The sequence below is a fragment of the Corvus kubaryi genome, unplaced genomic scaffold (genome assembly GCF_017639235.1).
Source record: "Corvus kubaryi isolate FWS band 111438036 unplaced genomic scaffold, C.kubaryi_AGA036_p1.0 37367, whole genome shotgun sequence".
Taxonomy (NCBI): domain Eukaryota; kingdom Metazoa; phylum Chordata; class Aves; order Passeriformes; family Corvidae; genus Corvus; species Corvus kubaryi.
This window is the reverse complement of record NW_024581119.1, coordinates 4,506,289-4,521,034: the sequence shown is the minus strand read 5'-3', so window position 1 is coordinate 4,521,034 and position 14,746 is coordinate 4,506,289.

Sequence of the window (14,746 nt, the reverse complement as noted above, 5' to 3'; positions counted from 1 at the left end):
TTTGAAGGGTGGTATTTTTAGACTTTTCGGTGGGCTCTTTGCAGCCTGCATCCTCGAGGAAGCAGAGGGGTGATGCTGCAGGGGCACATTCCTGCCCATCCAGGGCTGTTTGCGGGTGCTGGAGCTGCTTGTGCTGTGCCCCCACTTCTCTTTTGTGGGTTATGCTGTGAATACTTTCGTTAAAAGAGCTCCAGTACCTGGCACCCTGTGTCAGCAGGCTGCCAATAAACGCTGAAGCAGCTCTGATTATGTTTTAGAAGGAAAATGCAGCTTGTGAGCTGTTGCTGGCTCCGAAGTGCGCTCTGAAATACACGGAACTAAGGGAGAGCTTGAATTTTCGGGGTTAACAAAGCTGAGCAGCTGAGTCAGGCTTATCCTGCTCCGGGATTAAGCCTCCAAGAGATTTCCAACCTCCTCCTCTGCCGGCTCTCACCACGCCGGGCACGTTGCAGTTCAAACCCTGTGCCTCAGTTTGCCCTTTACCTCCAGCCCTTCCCAGCTGCTTCCTTTCCTTCTCCGACGGAGATTTGGGACCGCTGCAAGCTTTGGATGAGCTGAGCAGCCTTGCCTGTATATCAGGATCCCAGAGCTGGAGGATGCTGAGCTGCCAGAGCGATGCCGACGCTTTTTCATCGCGATTCCAGCGGTGACAAACATCCCTGTTCCCCCACTGGCTTTTTTATTGCGGGTGGGAGAGGTCCTTGGGCAGGTTCTAACTCTTCCCGCTGTGTAACTGCGGCTTGCAGGACCCGTTGGGAGCTGTTGTTGTCGACTTGGGCTGGGAAGCGAGGCCAATTAAGAGTTTAATTTATAACAGGTGCAGCCCAGGAGTCTGACAGCTTATTATTAATGGAGAAATGCAGAGCACACGGCACGGGGAGCAAAGAGCCTCGGGAGGGGAGAGGCTCCGAACAAAGCAGCTCCTGATAACCCTCCAGCATGAGAGCTCTCCCCAGACCCTGATATTTGGGACTGAAACACCTGCCTGAGGTGCGTTCCCTTTCTCAAGCACCTGGACCCATTTAGGTCACACCCACAGGGTGGGGACAGGGAGGAATTTAGGGGTCCTTAAATATTTGTGCCCGTTTTAGTTGAATTGTGCCTTGTTTACCAGGCCGCTCTTGGGAAGGGCTGCAAAGCTGCTTCGGGGGAGTTTTAATGGGATGGATAAAATTTTTTTGCTGGAAACAATGAACTGGCTTGAGTGTGCCATCACCTAGAGCTCCTCCCAAGGAGGAAAAATATCTGCAGTTCCTTGTTCTGACAACAGTTTCCAATGTGGGAAGTGACTTAAAGCACAATTTCTCCTCTCACAATTCCAGTGGGTGTGCCAAGGTGCTGCTGAAGCAGGCAGCTTCATCCCAGGGCTCCTCTACACCCTTTTCCCCCCACAGAAAAATCAGGAGCAGCTTAATTCGATGGATGGGGAAAGTGGAGCAATATAAATCTTCTCCCTGATCATTTTCTGTCGTGAAGTTGGGGCTGCTGCCCATGTTGCTGTGCTGTTTGGGGGATGAGTCTCTCCTGAGCCCAGCTGGGTCTGCCTGAAGACCTGCAAATAAATGGCTGCTTATTTAAAATAAGAGCTGGGCAGCCAAGTATGGAAGACTGACACCAGAATTTTCTGTGGAATTAAGAGGGGTATGTGGAGCTTTTGGGGTGATTTTCTCAGCTTGAGCTGTGACTCGATCTCCACAGCAGCTCCAGCACAGCCCGGGAGAGTTGTTTATAAAGTCCTTTAGGTGCTTATGTCACAAACAGCTTTATTGAAGAGCTTTCCTTGCCCAGGTGTTAAAGCAGACTGGCTCCTTGTATTTGGTTTTGTGGGTGTTTTCCCTGCTTTGTGCCCCCTTGGGAGGCAGGGTTATTAACGTGGAGACAGCCTGTACAGTGTCTGGAACACGAAGACCCCAATGGGACCCCAGTTACCATGAAAATGTTGTTATTTGGTAGGTTCTTCACCTCCTAAGTGAGCCTTTAAGTGAACAAGTTGTTGCTTTTTTTTTGCCATGCTCTGGCAGTTTTGAGCTTAGCTTTGTGCTTGCTGCCCTGCAATGTCGATTTCGAAGGGGCCCTTGGGCTCTGGAAGCTGTTCTTCCCATAAGTACCCTGAATCTGGGAGCCTTTTTGCAAGGGTTGATAGCTCTGATCTCCCATGGATTTGATAGTGCAGCTCTGCCTGCCGGGGGAGGGAGAACAAGGGTTGTGGTGAGCTGGGGGCTGGTCTCTCCTCCTAGGGAGCAAGGCACAGGACAAGAGGAAATGGCCTGGAGTTGTGCCAGGGAGCGGTTTAGGTTGGATATTAGGGAGAATTTATTCACTGGAAGGGTTGGGACGGGCTGCCCAGGGCAGTGGCAGTGTCCCCATCCCTGGAGGGGTTGAAAAGCCGTGCAGGTGTGGCACTTGGGAACGTGGATTAGTGGTGGCCTTGGCAGTGCTGGGTTTAAGGATTGGACAGGATGGTCTTAGGGGGCTTTTCCAACCCAAATGGTTCCAGGAGTTTGCTGTGGTAATGCATCAGAGCAAGAAGTGGAGTCTCTTCAGAGCCAGTCCTGACCCTGGGAGGACGTGAGGTCATCGAGTGTTTTGGGATCAATCCTGTGTTGGAGAGCTGGGAAAGGGGAAGGATGAGTGGTCCTTGCACTTTCCAGGTTCATGTGCCCCACGTTGGGGATTCCTGGTGTCCCATGATTTGGGTAATCACTGCATCCAGGCCTGTCAGCTGCACTCGGGCCTGGAATCCTTGCAGACGTGGAGCCCGCAGGGATCACACGCGAGCACATCCTGTATCACACATCCCTCAACCCCTCAGCACAGCGTGTGCCCTTCCGGGATGCAGCATCCACTTGGGTTGATTAACGTACTCCAGGCTCATAAATCGAAGGAAGTGGATTTGGGGAAGAACTTTCCTGCCTCCAGTAAAACTTGCCTTTAAATTATTTAACGAGCTGCTTAAGCGACTCAGCCATTTTGCATGGAATTTGTCAAGGCTCCGTCAGCTCAACCAGCGCAATGTGACAGCCATACTTTTGTTATGAGCAGAGTATTAATCTTGGAACAGTGCTATTTGTTTTCCTCTCTTGCTTTTATGGTGCTTAAAAGCATGTATCTTCTCCTGAAAATCAATAACTAAAGCTATGAATAATAAAAAACACTGCAGTGAATGGCTCGTAGAGATCCTACGGATGGAAGTTGCAGCAGTGATGACTCTGTTTGCTATCCATTAAGTATGTGAACTCAGAAGAATTATGCAGATTATAATAGCTGTATCAACATAAGTATGTTTTGCTGATAGACTTTCCTGATTGGATCCACGGGATATAAGCCTGCTAATCCCTTGTACGGAGGACCTGATTATATTAGAGTGCTCTGCAGATTTGCAGATAGGAAGTTAAGGAACAATTAAAACAACGCTGGCTGTTGTGTGGGGTTTCTCAAAAATGCTGTATTTGGGTTTATTTGTGAAGCAAATGTGGGGTTTTTTTGTGTCTTTGGTGGAAGCCAAAAGCCCAGCTCCAAGACCTGGTGTAAATGGAGATGTTTTATGTACAATAAGAGCAAGTTGCTCTGTGCTGAGCCTTAAATGTCCCAGCCTGAGGCTTGAGTGGTGATTTGGGGCTGGGAGGGGACCTGTGGTGCTCAGCCAAGTGACCAACTCCTAATTGCACAGAGGCGTTGGGTGCTGCCACGGGCCCCTCCTCACCTTCAGCTTTTCAGTGATGTGGCTGAAGCTCACGATGGAACCGCAATGGGGAAAGGAAAAAAAAATCCCACCCTGTAATTAAAATAATCAGCTTGCTGCGCACTTGGCACAAGGTTAAACGTCATTGCAGTTCCGTGGGTGAAATTCTGCACGTAGGATCTGCTTATTAATATCACCTTGTTAATACAGTGTGTCACCTCGGGAGGTGACAGTGCGCTCCCGTAAGTGACAACATGCTCCACAAAATCTGCTTCCTTCTTTTTTCACAATGCTCCAGCTCTCTGAAAGCTGGACAAGCTGAGGCTGTGCGCCAGGGAAGTGGTGGATCCTCCTTGCCTGGCTGGGCTTTTGCTGGGGAGGCACCTCAAGTGCTGTGTCCACGTCTGGCCCCTCACTAGAAGAGAGACCCTGAGGGGTGGGAGTGTGTCCAGGGATGGGAAAGGGTTGGGAGAGGCTGGGTGGGCTCAGCCTGCAGAAAATGGGGCTCAGGAGGGACTCTCTCTACAGCTCCCTGAGCAGGAGGGTGCAGCCAGGTGGGGATCAGGCTGTGCTCCCAGGGAACAAGGGACAGGACAAGGGGAAACTCCTCAAGTTGCACCAGGAGAAGTTGAGGTTGGATATTAGGAGGAATTTCTTCATGGAACAGGTTGTTAGATACCATCAGGGGCTGCCCAGGGAGGTGGTGGAGTGCCCATCCCTGGAGGTGTGCAGGGAACACCTGGATGTGGCACTCGGTGCTCCGGGCTGGGCACAGGGTGGGGATCGGGCACAGCTTGGCCTCGGTGGCCCTGGAGGTCCTTTGCCGCCTCAGTGGTTCTGTGAAGGTGCATTGCTTTGCTGTGATGCCTGAAGCAGCTGAGCTGCCCCGTTCCCTGCGGGATGCACTCGGTGTGCAGTGTGTGGGAATCCCTCACCCCTGCACCTGCTGGATCTCCTTGGCCCTGCCTCTCCTGAGGGGCCGCTCAGTCCTGAGCTCCTGGTGCCTGACAGACACCTTGGCTCCCCTCTGCCTTTTCCATCAGTGTCTGCAGAGACTTTGGTAGCTGCAGGAGCCAGTGGAAAGGACTCAGCAGAAAAAGATCCCCCAGTCAGCAGAGATTAATACAAAACTGAAATATGATTTTTTTTTTTTTTTTTTTTGGGTCATGAAAGCACCTTTCCACCCGAATATCTTCCAGCATCTCTGCTCCATGATGAGGGAGGGGGAGCAGCATCACAGTGGGAACTTGTGCTCTGTGAACTGGATGAACCTGGGACAGTGTTTGCTGCAAAACTCCTTTGTTTTTTGGGAGAAATCAGCCCTGGGATGGGTGGTTTCAGCTGTCTTTTGGTGTGGGGGAGGTTTGCAGCTGGCAGTGCTGCCTGGAGTGGACCTTTTGTCCTTGCGTCTGTCTCTTGGCCCCCACTCAGCTCGAATTTTGCCTCAAGTATGGACAAAAAAAGGAAATGTATAGCTTGATGGTGCTTCAGGATCCACAGGACAATTGTTTATAGCTTAAATTCCATCTGGGATGTGAATGCACTTGATTCTGGTGGGAGAGCTCCAGTGAAGGGAGCTGTGTCTGTATGACAACATCAGCCATAGGGTTGCCCTCACCTTCTCCATTCAGCAAAAGTGGAAGAGCAATGCCATGGTCTGGGCTAGATGAGGAATTTGTAATCAGTGCTGGTTATTGTGTGGCTGGGGAACCCATTCTGCTTTATGCCACGAAGGTGTTGCCTCCTGCAGCAGCTTCCCCTACCCCAACTAGCATCTCATTAGCAAATAAAATTGTTATTTTCGGGCTAATGCTGTGAGTTAATGCGATGTGAGCATCACGAAACCCCAAATGTGCCGTGTGCGGAGCGGGGCGAGTTGCAGTGATGAATGTCATGCGAAACTCAGAGGCACTAATTGAAGGTGGTTTCAACAGAATATTCAATTAATGCTCTCTGCGTCGCAGACAGTCTGGAAAAGGCGCTGTTTTCTCCCGAGGATCTGTGTTACTGTGCAACAAACAGATGAAAATGAACCGTTTTACGGCCTTCTAATTGAAAGTCGATGCACCAGTTTTATTAAAATTTTCATGGTGGGGGGAACTGGATGCCCCAAGGGCCCAGTAACGGGATGAATAAGCTCCCTCTCCTCTGCTGCCTCGCATCCAGCCTTGGGCAGAACCGACTGGAAATAAATTCCTGAGATATCCCTGGTGGGCTCTGTGGCCTCGGCATCTCTTGTGCGCACGGATCCATTTTCTGTGTCCTCTGCAGGATCCTGGGAAACGTTGCTTTGTGGGGACTGGTGGGTAAGGAGAAGGAAATGGCTTTCCCATCATTTTTTTGAAGTAAAAAACTAGGTCTCTTCTGGCTTTGAGTCTTTTTCCCTCTTTCTTGGTGCCATGGTGCCACACACTGAGGAGCTGAAGTTTATTAGTAGGATATGGAGTAGAAGGAGCTTCTCTGCTCTTTCCTATCATCTCTCCAGGGCAGACTGTCCCTTAGGGTGGGGAATGAAATAATTAAATGGGGAATAAAAATAATTAAAGGAACATTTTTCTATTTTTTTTTCCTCTTCTCATCCTGCTCCTCTGCATTTTCCAGACAGTGTTTGGCTGCCTGGGTAGCTGCAACTCTTCCCAGCCTGCCTGAGGAGCCATGGAAGCTCTTGAGGACATGACTGGGAGTGATTTGTTCCCTCCCTCCATCATTTTAGCAGCTTCTCTTGCCTGATCTATCAATTTCCAAAGGTTTTTGACAAGGATTTGCTATATATTTTAAGTGAAATGCCTGGACTTATGTGGTTGCAACTTCTGTGTGCTGGGAAGCAGCAAAAGGAAGATGTTTCCCATGCAGCTTCTAAAAATCCGTGTGTTTGATGAATGGAAGTTGTTATCTGAGCCATTCCGTGGGGCTTCATCTGACTATTAATTTATATTCTTGCCCCCAATGATGATTTAGCTATTTTAAAGCCTAATTTATGATGAGTTCCTCTCCCCATTTTGTCATGGTGATGTTGTTGTGACGATGGGAATTTACAGTTCTTCCCAACAAGAGCCTGTGAACCAACTGGCTGGATATTTTCTGTATTCCTACAGGCCTAATTTTGTAACATAAAGCACTTAATAATTGTTATTAATGAACCTGCTGTGGTTGGTCTATAGACCCAGCTGGAAATCACATCTGCCATCGGATTTGCAGCAAACTCTTGGAGTTGAGGGAGGTGTGAGCAGCCAATGTGGAGCCCGAGGATCAGCGGGAGCTGTGCTTGGCCTTTGTTTTTTGGGGAGAATCATGGAAATTTTTAAATCTGAATGGCTGCTGGGTGAGGTAGGAGGATCATAACAACGAAGATTAAAGCCCCAACTGCTGGTTTCTTAGGGACAGGGTTGCTGGGACAATTAAATCCGTGCTGATAAACAATTGCCGGGGACTTTAGTAAACATCCCTAGGGATTTTCAGACCCATTCCTCATTTGAAGGAAAGCAGCCAAGATTTTTTACAGCCAGTCAGGGATTTCTGACTGCTTCCAGTCTTGGATATCCAACCTGGGATGGAAAGATAACAGATGCTTCTCGTTTATCCCCATCTCTGCCACTCATTTCTGTGTGACCTTGAGAAAAGTGTTTAATCTTCATTCCTGGCTGGAATAAGGTGATGTTTTGTTCCTTTGGGTTATGGCCAAAATGGTGTAAAGATACAGGCAGCGCAAGCTCTACTGGTAATATCTTTGATTACACCTTGCAAATCTCGTTCCTGGTAGTCCCTCCTGTTTCAGGATATTCACTGACTTGGGATAACGGGCTCGGCTCTGACTGGAAGCATCTTCATTACAAACAGCAAATTAAAATGTTGTTTGGAAGTGTACAGATGCTTTTGAGCAATGATGTCAGTAATTAGATGACTTCAGAGGGTTTAATCATCTGAGCATCCCCCAGCTAAGCCCTCCTTTCCCAATCCACATCCCCGTGCCTTGACCACGGTGCTGGAAACGAGGTAATCCTTTGAAGGATCACGAGCAGATCTTGGCGAGGAGGATATTTTGCATAATTGGTTTCTGACAAGGCCTAAAATACTATTTAGAGTTACAGGGCTGAGTGTTAATTTATGCCTGTTCTCCTCGGCGTAACTTCGTTACACGGAACGTTATTTATGGCGCCGGCTCTGATCTATGGTGTGTTGGTGCGAGCGCCGGGATAATGGAGATGTATCGCTCGTTGTGGCAAGAAGCTATAAAAGAAATGGGGAGATGCTTCTCTGCAGTTATGGACTTAATTTTTTAATGTGAGCTATGGTAGCGAGTGAGAGTGATGTGATCTGATAGTCAATGGGAAGCAGGATGGCAGAGGGCTTTTATTCTTTTTTTTTTTTTTTGGGAGGAATAACTTTCTTCTTGGAGATGCTTTGGAGCTTCCTCGCTTCTCCCAGCATTTGAAATGATTTGTAATTGAAGTAGTGGGTATTGACATGTCGCTGCTTTGTTTCGCTTTAATTAAATGTGAGAATTATACTTAAGCTTAAATCATATGAAAATTTAATCCTGTATATTTAATGTGATAAAACGGCCTAGAAGAGGTGAATAAATGGTGTTTTGCTGTCATCAATTTGATGCTTCTTGACTACTTCAAGCAGTTCCACTTGATGGAAAGGGTGACTCTATCCTCATCCAATTCTGAAATATGTTTGAAATGAATTTTTATGCCCTTCCACCAGTGAAATTCTGTCTTCAGCTGTGAGTTTTGGTGATGGTGGCTTTGATTCGAATGGGAGTGAAAAGCTGCATTTCCTCGCTCCTTTAAAACATTACAGGCAGGAACATATCTTGGGTTTGCATTACCTTATTTATGTCTTTGTTGCAAAAGCACAACAGGGAAACAATTGAGGGAAAACAAGACTGAGGTTAAAGTTGTTTTGAAACAATGCAAATACTGGATTTGAGGAGTATCAAAGCAGGATGATTCAAAGTTGTCAGATGAGATTTTTTTCTCCCTCTTCTGTGAAATGAAATTTCATCAGAAAAAGACCTGACTCCACAAAGTGCTTCTCTTCCAGCAAATCTCATTTCTGACAGAAAGTGGTTCCATCCCAGCTTTTTCCAGTCAAACTTGCAACTTACCCTTTCCTGGGCCAGATTTATTCCTTTGCTCAACATGTTTCCTTGTAATCGAGACATCCCCAAAGCTCTGGGAAAGGAATCAAAACAGCTCCGGGTACTTCAAAGGGTGGAAGTCACTCTAGCACGTCGTGTTAGATGTCCTGTGACAACTAATCCGGCGTGTGATGTGACCCCTTCCCAGGTGTCCCTGCCTCTCTCAAAGACCTTGAAAAGAGCCCTGATAGACTGAACTCAACTCCTGCTTAAATCACCTGCCTATGGTTCTGTCCCTGTGAAAATGCAGGGGACTGGGGGATATGAAAGACGCACGCGGCAGATGAAATGAGAGACAAGGGGAAAGCAGGAAACGCGCACGGGCAGGGAAGGCGTGAGAGGGAGAGAGTAAAGGCTTTACTGCAAACTGTAAAAGCCAATATGAAACACTCAGGCTGGACATAAAGCCAACAATTTACCGAGAGTCCCGCCACAGTAAATCACAGCTGAGCTCCTTCTGATGTTGAGTGCTGATGTGAGCAGAAGGAGCGCAGGATGGGGAGCAAAGAGCCTTGCATGAGCAGAAGGGAGGGAGCGTGGGCTGAATGTGTGTAAAACACTTCTCTCCAGCCTGGAGAAGATACTGAGGTCAGACCCCATCCGGGTCTGCAACTTCCTCCTGAGGGGCAGCTGCGACCTCTGCCCTCTGTGAGCAGGGACAGGACCCAGGGAATGGCTGGAGCTGTGCCTGGGAAAGTTTTGTTGGGTATTAGGAAAAGGTTCATCCCCCCAGAGGGTGCTGGGCACTGCCCAGGCTCCCCAGGGAATGGGCACAGCCCCGAGGCTGCCAGAGCTCCAGGAGAGTTTGGACAGCACTGCCAGGGATGCTCGGGGTGGGGTTGTTGGGGTGCCCTGTGCCGGGCCAGGAGTTGGACTCCGTCCTTGCAGGTCCCTTCCCACTCAGGATATTCTATAATTCTGTGAAAACTCTGGGTCATCCTGGCTCGGTTCCTAAAAGGCAGATGATCAGCTTCGTGGGGAATGCAGTGAAACTGCTCGTTCTTGGCTTCCCCATGGGCTTTCCTGCAAACCCATAATTTCCTGGGAGCTCCTTGAGTGAGTAAAACCACACCTGTGTTTCAGTGCATTGAGACTTAGACTAACACCTATAAGAAATGGAAGAATCTCTTGTTTAGTCTCAAAATCTCATCCGTAAATGATGCAGAGGATACTTGTTAATATTCTCTTGGAAGGCTGTTTGTGATGATTCTTCACTTTTCACTTTGCATTTAAAAATTTCTTTTTAAGGGCTATCACTTAAAATATTCTTTGCAATTATGGTTGTTTAAAAAAAACCCACCACAACTTAAAATCACCAAGGTCAAAGCAGTCTCTTCTTTATATGGCTCGCAATAAATTACTTGAAGTCTATTCATAGCATAGGGAAGACCTTTTTATGTAGAAAGGATCATTATAGAGTTGCCAGGTCGTTAATTACATTGGGTTCTTCTACTTGCTATGTGAGTCATTTCCTTGAAGCAGCGAAGATCCTGGTGAGAGATAATGCAGTAAAAAGTGCATTAAAATGCTTCAAATGTCCTTTTGCCCATATCTGTGCATCAGTCAGAAAGACAACTGATTCCAAAAGGGCACTGCCAATTTAAATCAATAAATTTTTACTGGTGCGACTGTGACCCGTATGGATGTTTGGAGTCGAGGCAGGGGGCTGGTAACACGCTCGTTGTTGATGCTCAGAAGTATTAAAGTTTAATAGACTCTCCAGTCCTATCCTGGCTGTCTGTCATGTTGGTGCAACTCCAGAGTCGCTCCATCGCCGCCAGTGGAGAAATGCAGGTGCAAGAGCAGAATCCGGCCCTTGGTGCCTTATTTCCCAGCCCAGCCACCTGCTTGAGGAGATAAAGCAGCTGCTATCTTTGCAGCTTTAAATGTGACATTCAGCCAGTTAGATGCCTGGTCCCCTCATCACTTGAAGGTGCTTGTTGATTTTTCTTAAATGTCAGAACAGTTTTTAAACTCAGCTTGAATTTGGCTGCCAGGCTTGGGTGGCAGCGCTGTCACCTCCCGCAGGGCTCTCCCACGAGGCCCTGTCAGTGTGTGGGTGTCGATTAGAATGTTGAGGTGAGGGGAAATTAGCCCCTTATTTACCTCCCTTGCCCTATCCCTTTCCAAGGGCACTGGTGTGAGGCTGGGGATCGGCTCTTCCCACCCTGTGTTCCTTCCATCCCATGATGGTCAGAGACAGGACCAGTAAACAGGTGCAGTGCAGCTTTTCCTAAGGTTTTTTTTTTTTTTAAATGATGCCCAAATTAAATGTTTTGCAAGGAAAAAAGTGAGTCCCTTTTCTCTCTGTTTTTCTCCTTAAGAGCCCTCAGTAGTTCCAATGCATTCCCATGATCCTCTTCCACTTGCCTTGGAAATGATGGCATCACTTGGTGGTGATGACATCAGGAGGAAGATGAGGTTTTATCTTTCAATCTTGCTTTCCAGAGGGTTCCCTCATGTTCATGGGGGGAAGGAGCCGAGGCAGAGCCCTTAGAAGGTGTCAGCTCTGGCTCTGCCCGCTCTCTGTTCGGGTGTCCCTTGAAGCTGTGCAGGAGCACAGACTGTCAGGAGATGATACTGGTTGGTGTAAGAACCAAGCAGCAGCTCCTCATCCAGGCAGGTCCAAGAGGCAGGGTCAGACCATGAAGCTGTGAGGTGAATCCATTCTGGATCTGGCTTCCTGAGAAGGTCTGTGTAAGGTGGTCCCAGGTAAAACCAGGCAGGATTCCTCCTGCCTCCGTTGGCTCTGAACAAGGTGGGTTGTGGCTGGGGAAACAATCTCCAAGCTCCAGTGGCTTGTCAAACCCTCAGCAGGTCTTTGAACCTAGAGGGGAAACATCCTCTGTGTTGGAAGGACCATTGCATCATCCATGTGGCTCTTTAGGACAATTGACACTTCAAGTTATTGAGGTCTTCAAAACACGGAGCTGATCAGCTGCTTAAATCTGCACTGCTTTGTAATCTTAAAGCTTGCCCAGCTGGAGAGCACCCCAAAGCTGGAAAATGCTGTTTTTTCCAAAAGCTGTGGAGACAGAGAGGTTCGAGGCCAGGTTGGACAGGGCTTGGAGCAGCCTGTTCTAGTGGAAGGTGTCCCTGGCCATGGCAAGGGGTTGCAATGAGATGGGCTTTGGGGTCGCTCCCAACCCAAACCCTTCTGGGATCCTGTGATGAGGGCTGTGAGGAAGAGGAGGAAGTGTGCAGCCACAGAATCCTGGGCACTGCTTTGTGCAGGTCGAGCAGCATTTGCAGCACTCAGAGTCTGACAGGAGCTTTTGAAGGGGCCGGGGTGGCTGTGGGGCAGGACAAATGCGCTGTGTCTAATCAGGAGCTCAAAGCCTTCGCTATCAAACCTTCAGCCTTCCACAGCCTAATTACAAGTTGCCTGGTGCATTGGTTACGATGAGCAATGAAGATATAATCACTGCTGTTATTTGTCCTTCCTGGCTCCAGCTGTTAAAACAATTCCTCCTTCATAGCCCAGACAATTTCATGGCTTTGATGTGTCCCCACCGCTCCCAGCCCGCTCCCCAATCCTGCGTGTGAGCAGCCGTGCACCAGAATTTCCATGAAAGCAGCCTATTTCCTGCGTGAAGCCCGTGAAATTGGGGAAGATAATATTTTCAGAGCTGCTGGTACCCTGATTGCATGTTTGTTTGAAATGACAGTTTATGTTGTCTCTCTCTTTCATTAGGGAGGTTCAGCGATCGCGATGTTATTAACTAACAACAGCACTCACTGCATATAAACATGATTCTGCAGAGACACTCCAAGGAGCACTTGAAGGCAGAGGGGAGGGAGATGGAGAAGGAAGAGAGATGTGATGTTTCTTGCTTCTTTTCTGGTTTTTTTTTTTTTTCCTTTCCAGAGGAGGCAAGGTTTGGAAGAGATTTTTAACTAGATCAGGAGCTCGGAAGAGTTTCATTTTGTACTGAAAGCCCTGACAGCAAAGGGGAGGAGCTGCACTGACTCCAGGGTGAGGTGTCTGGCATTCCTGCAGTGCTGGGCTCTTCCGGGGCTCCAGACAGAACATTGGGACGCTTCTTTCTGTACAGCCCAATGTCTTAAAGATGGGTCTGAAACAAAACTTTCCATCTGCAAATGCTCGATGTTGGGATCCTTGGCCGCTCACACCACACATTAATCCATATACTGAAATTACATGAGCAGTCGTGGCGTGTGGTAATGGCACGTTAACAATCTCCATTACAGCAAATGACATAAAAGCAGCTATTTCCCCAAACTTGGATGTGTTGCAGAATTTAGTGGTTTGCTCTTGAAAGGCCTTCTAAAACTTTTGGGGAAAAAAAAAAAAATCAATCTGCCTCCAGACCCTCTAACACATGGTCCACTTTATAGCGATTTTTTACACAACGGAAAGTAGCAGAAATTGTATTATGTGGCACTTTCCTGCCTTTTTTTTTCCCCTCTTGTATCATCAGTTTGGACAGGACCAGGTGTCATTCCCCATCAGGGTGGGAGATGAGGGTCTTGTGTTGCCTGAGCAGATCCTTCCCGCCTTGGAGCTGCACCCGGTGAGATGCAGCGTTCCGTGCTGCAGCTGTATCCCCCTCCCATTGTCTGTAGCATCTCCTGGAGCGGATCCTTCCTCCACTCCCAGCTCAGCATCAGGCAAATTCTGTCACTTAATTACCAGCCCGTGACTCCATCCCAGCAGTCCCTGTCCAAAGGCTCATCACAGTCCTGACAATTCCTGTGACAGGACTGCTCTGCCTGGTGCCTGCGAGGGGAGCTGGGGCTGCAGGATTGTCTCCCCTTGATGCAATTTGGAGATGGGAAGCAGTGTGGACTAATGAAACTGCTGCTGGGGGGAGGGAAAGGAAGCGGGGCCTTTCAGATTTTATAAGGATGTTACTGGATGATGAGTTGCTGGAGTTTTCATGGGCAGAGGCTTCTGCAGCTAAAATATCCCACTCAGAATTCCAGCAGCACCTCAAAACATCCCTGCTCAAGTCTTGCTGTGCAGCTTGGGGGCAACTGGACTGTAAAAATAGCATTTTCCCCAGGGTCTCCTGGGCAGTGTCTGGAGGCTGAGAGTGGGGATGAAACAGAGTTCAGCCATGGCATTTGCCCTTGGAAATACCAGAAAGGCAGCTCTGGCTGTGGGGGCCAAGTGGTTGGAGCTGTGGTTATTCCCTCACTTGCTGGGATTGCTGGGAGAAGAGGATCTGGTTGTCCTGTCAGGACTGGGGCTCCTTGGAAGGCTTTGCCCTTAAATCTGTGGTGTCTGTGATGGAGGAAGAAGGTAAATTGGTTTGGGGTGTGCACCAGCACCCAAGCTGCATGGTGGATGTGCTGCTCATTTCCCGTGCTGCCTCTTATTAAACATAAATAACTGTGAAATGGACTTCGGGAGAGGAAGGGGGGGGGGAGATCTATCCCGAGGTATGGAACTTGCTTAAAATGAAGCCAGCCAAGTTGTTTATAGCCAAGGCTGCCCATTATAAGATCCTGTTTGCAGTGAGTTAACTCTCTGCCAAGCGATAATTGTTCAGGCTAAAAATTTCCATGCTGTAAGTCTGCCTGGAGCTATGTGAAATTGGGGTAGAGGGGGTGGGTTTTGTCTGGTTTAAGAAAGGGAAAAAAAAAAAAAAAAAGTAACTTAACAAAGCTGAAGAGATCCAGTCTCTCCATGAGATGGAGGCAGAGACTTGGAGTTTGGCAGGGGGATGCAGAGGCTGTGCAGGAGCCAAGATTGAGCAGGGAGAGAAGTGATGGGTCTAGAGAGGGAGAAGTGTCTATTTTCATTTCTACCCCCTCATAAACAGGAGACTTTGTGTCTGTAATCGCTGTTGTCATGTTCAGCCCTGGATGGGCTGCTTGGTTAATGTGGATCTCCCGGCTAGAGAGAGAAAAGGTTCAGAGAGATTGTTAAAGGGGTTTGATGAAAGGTATAA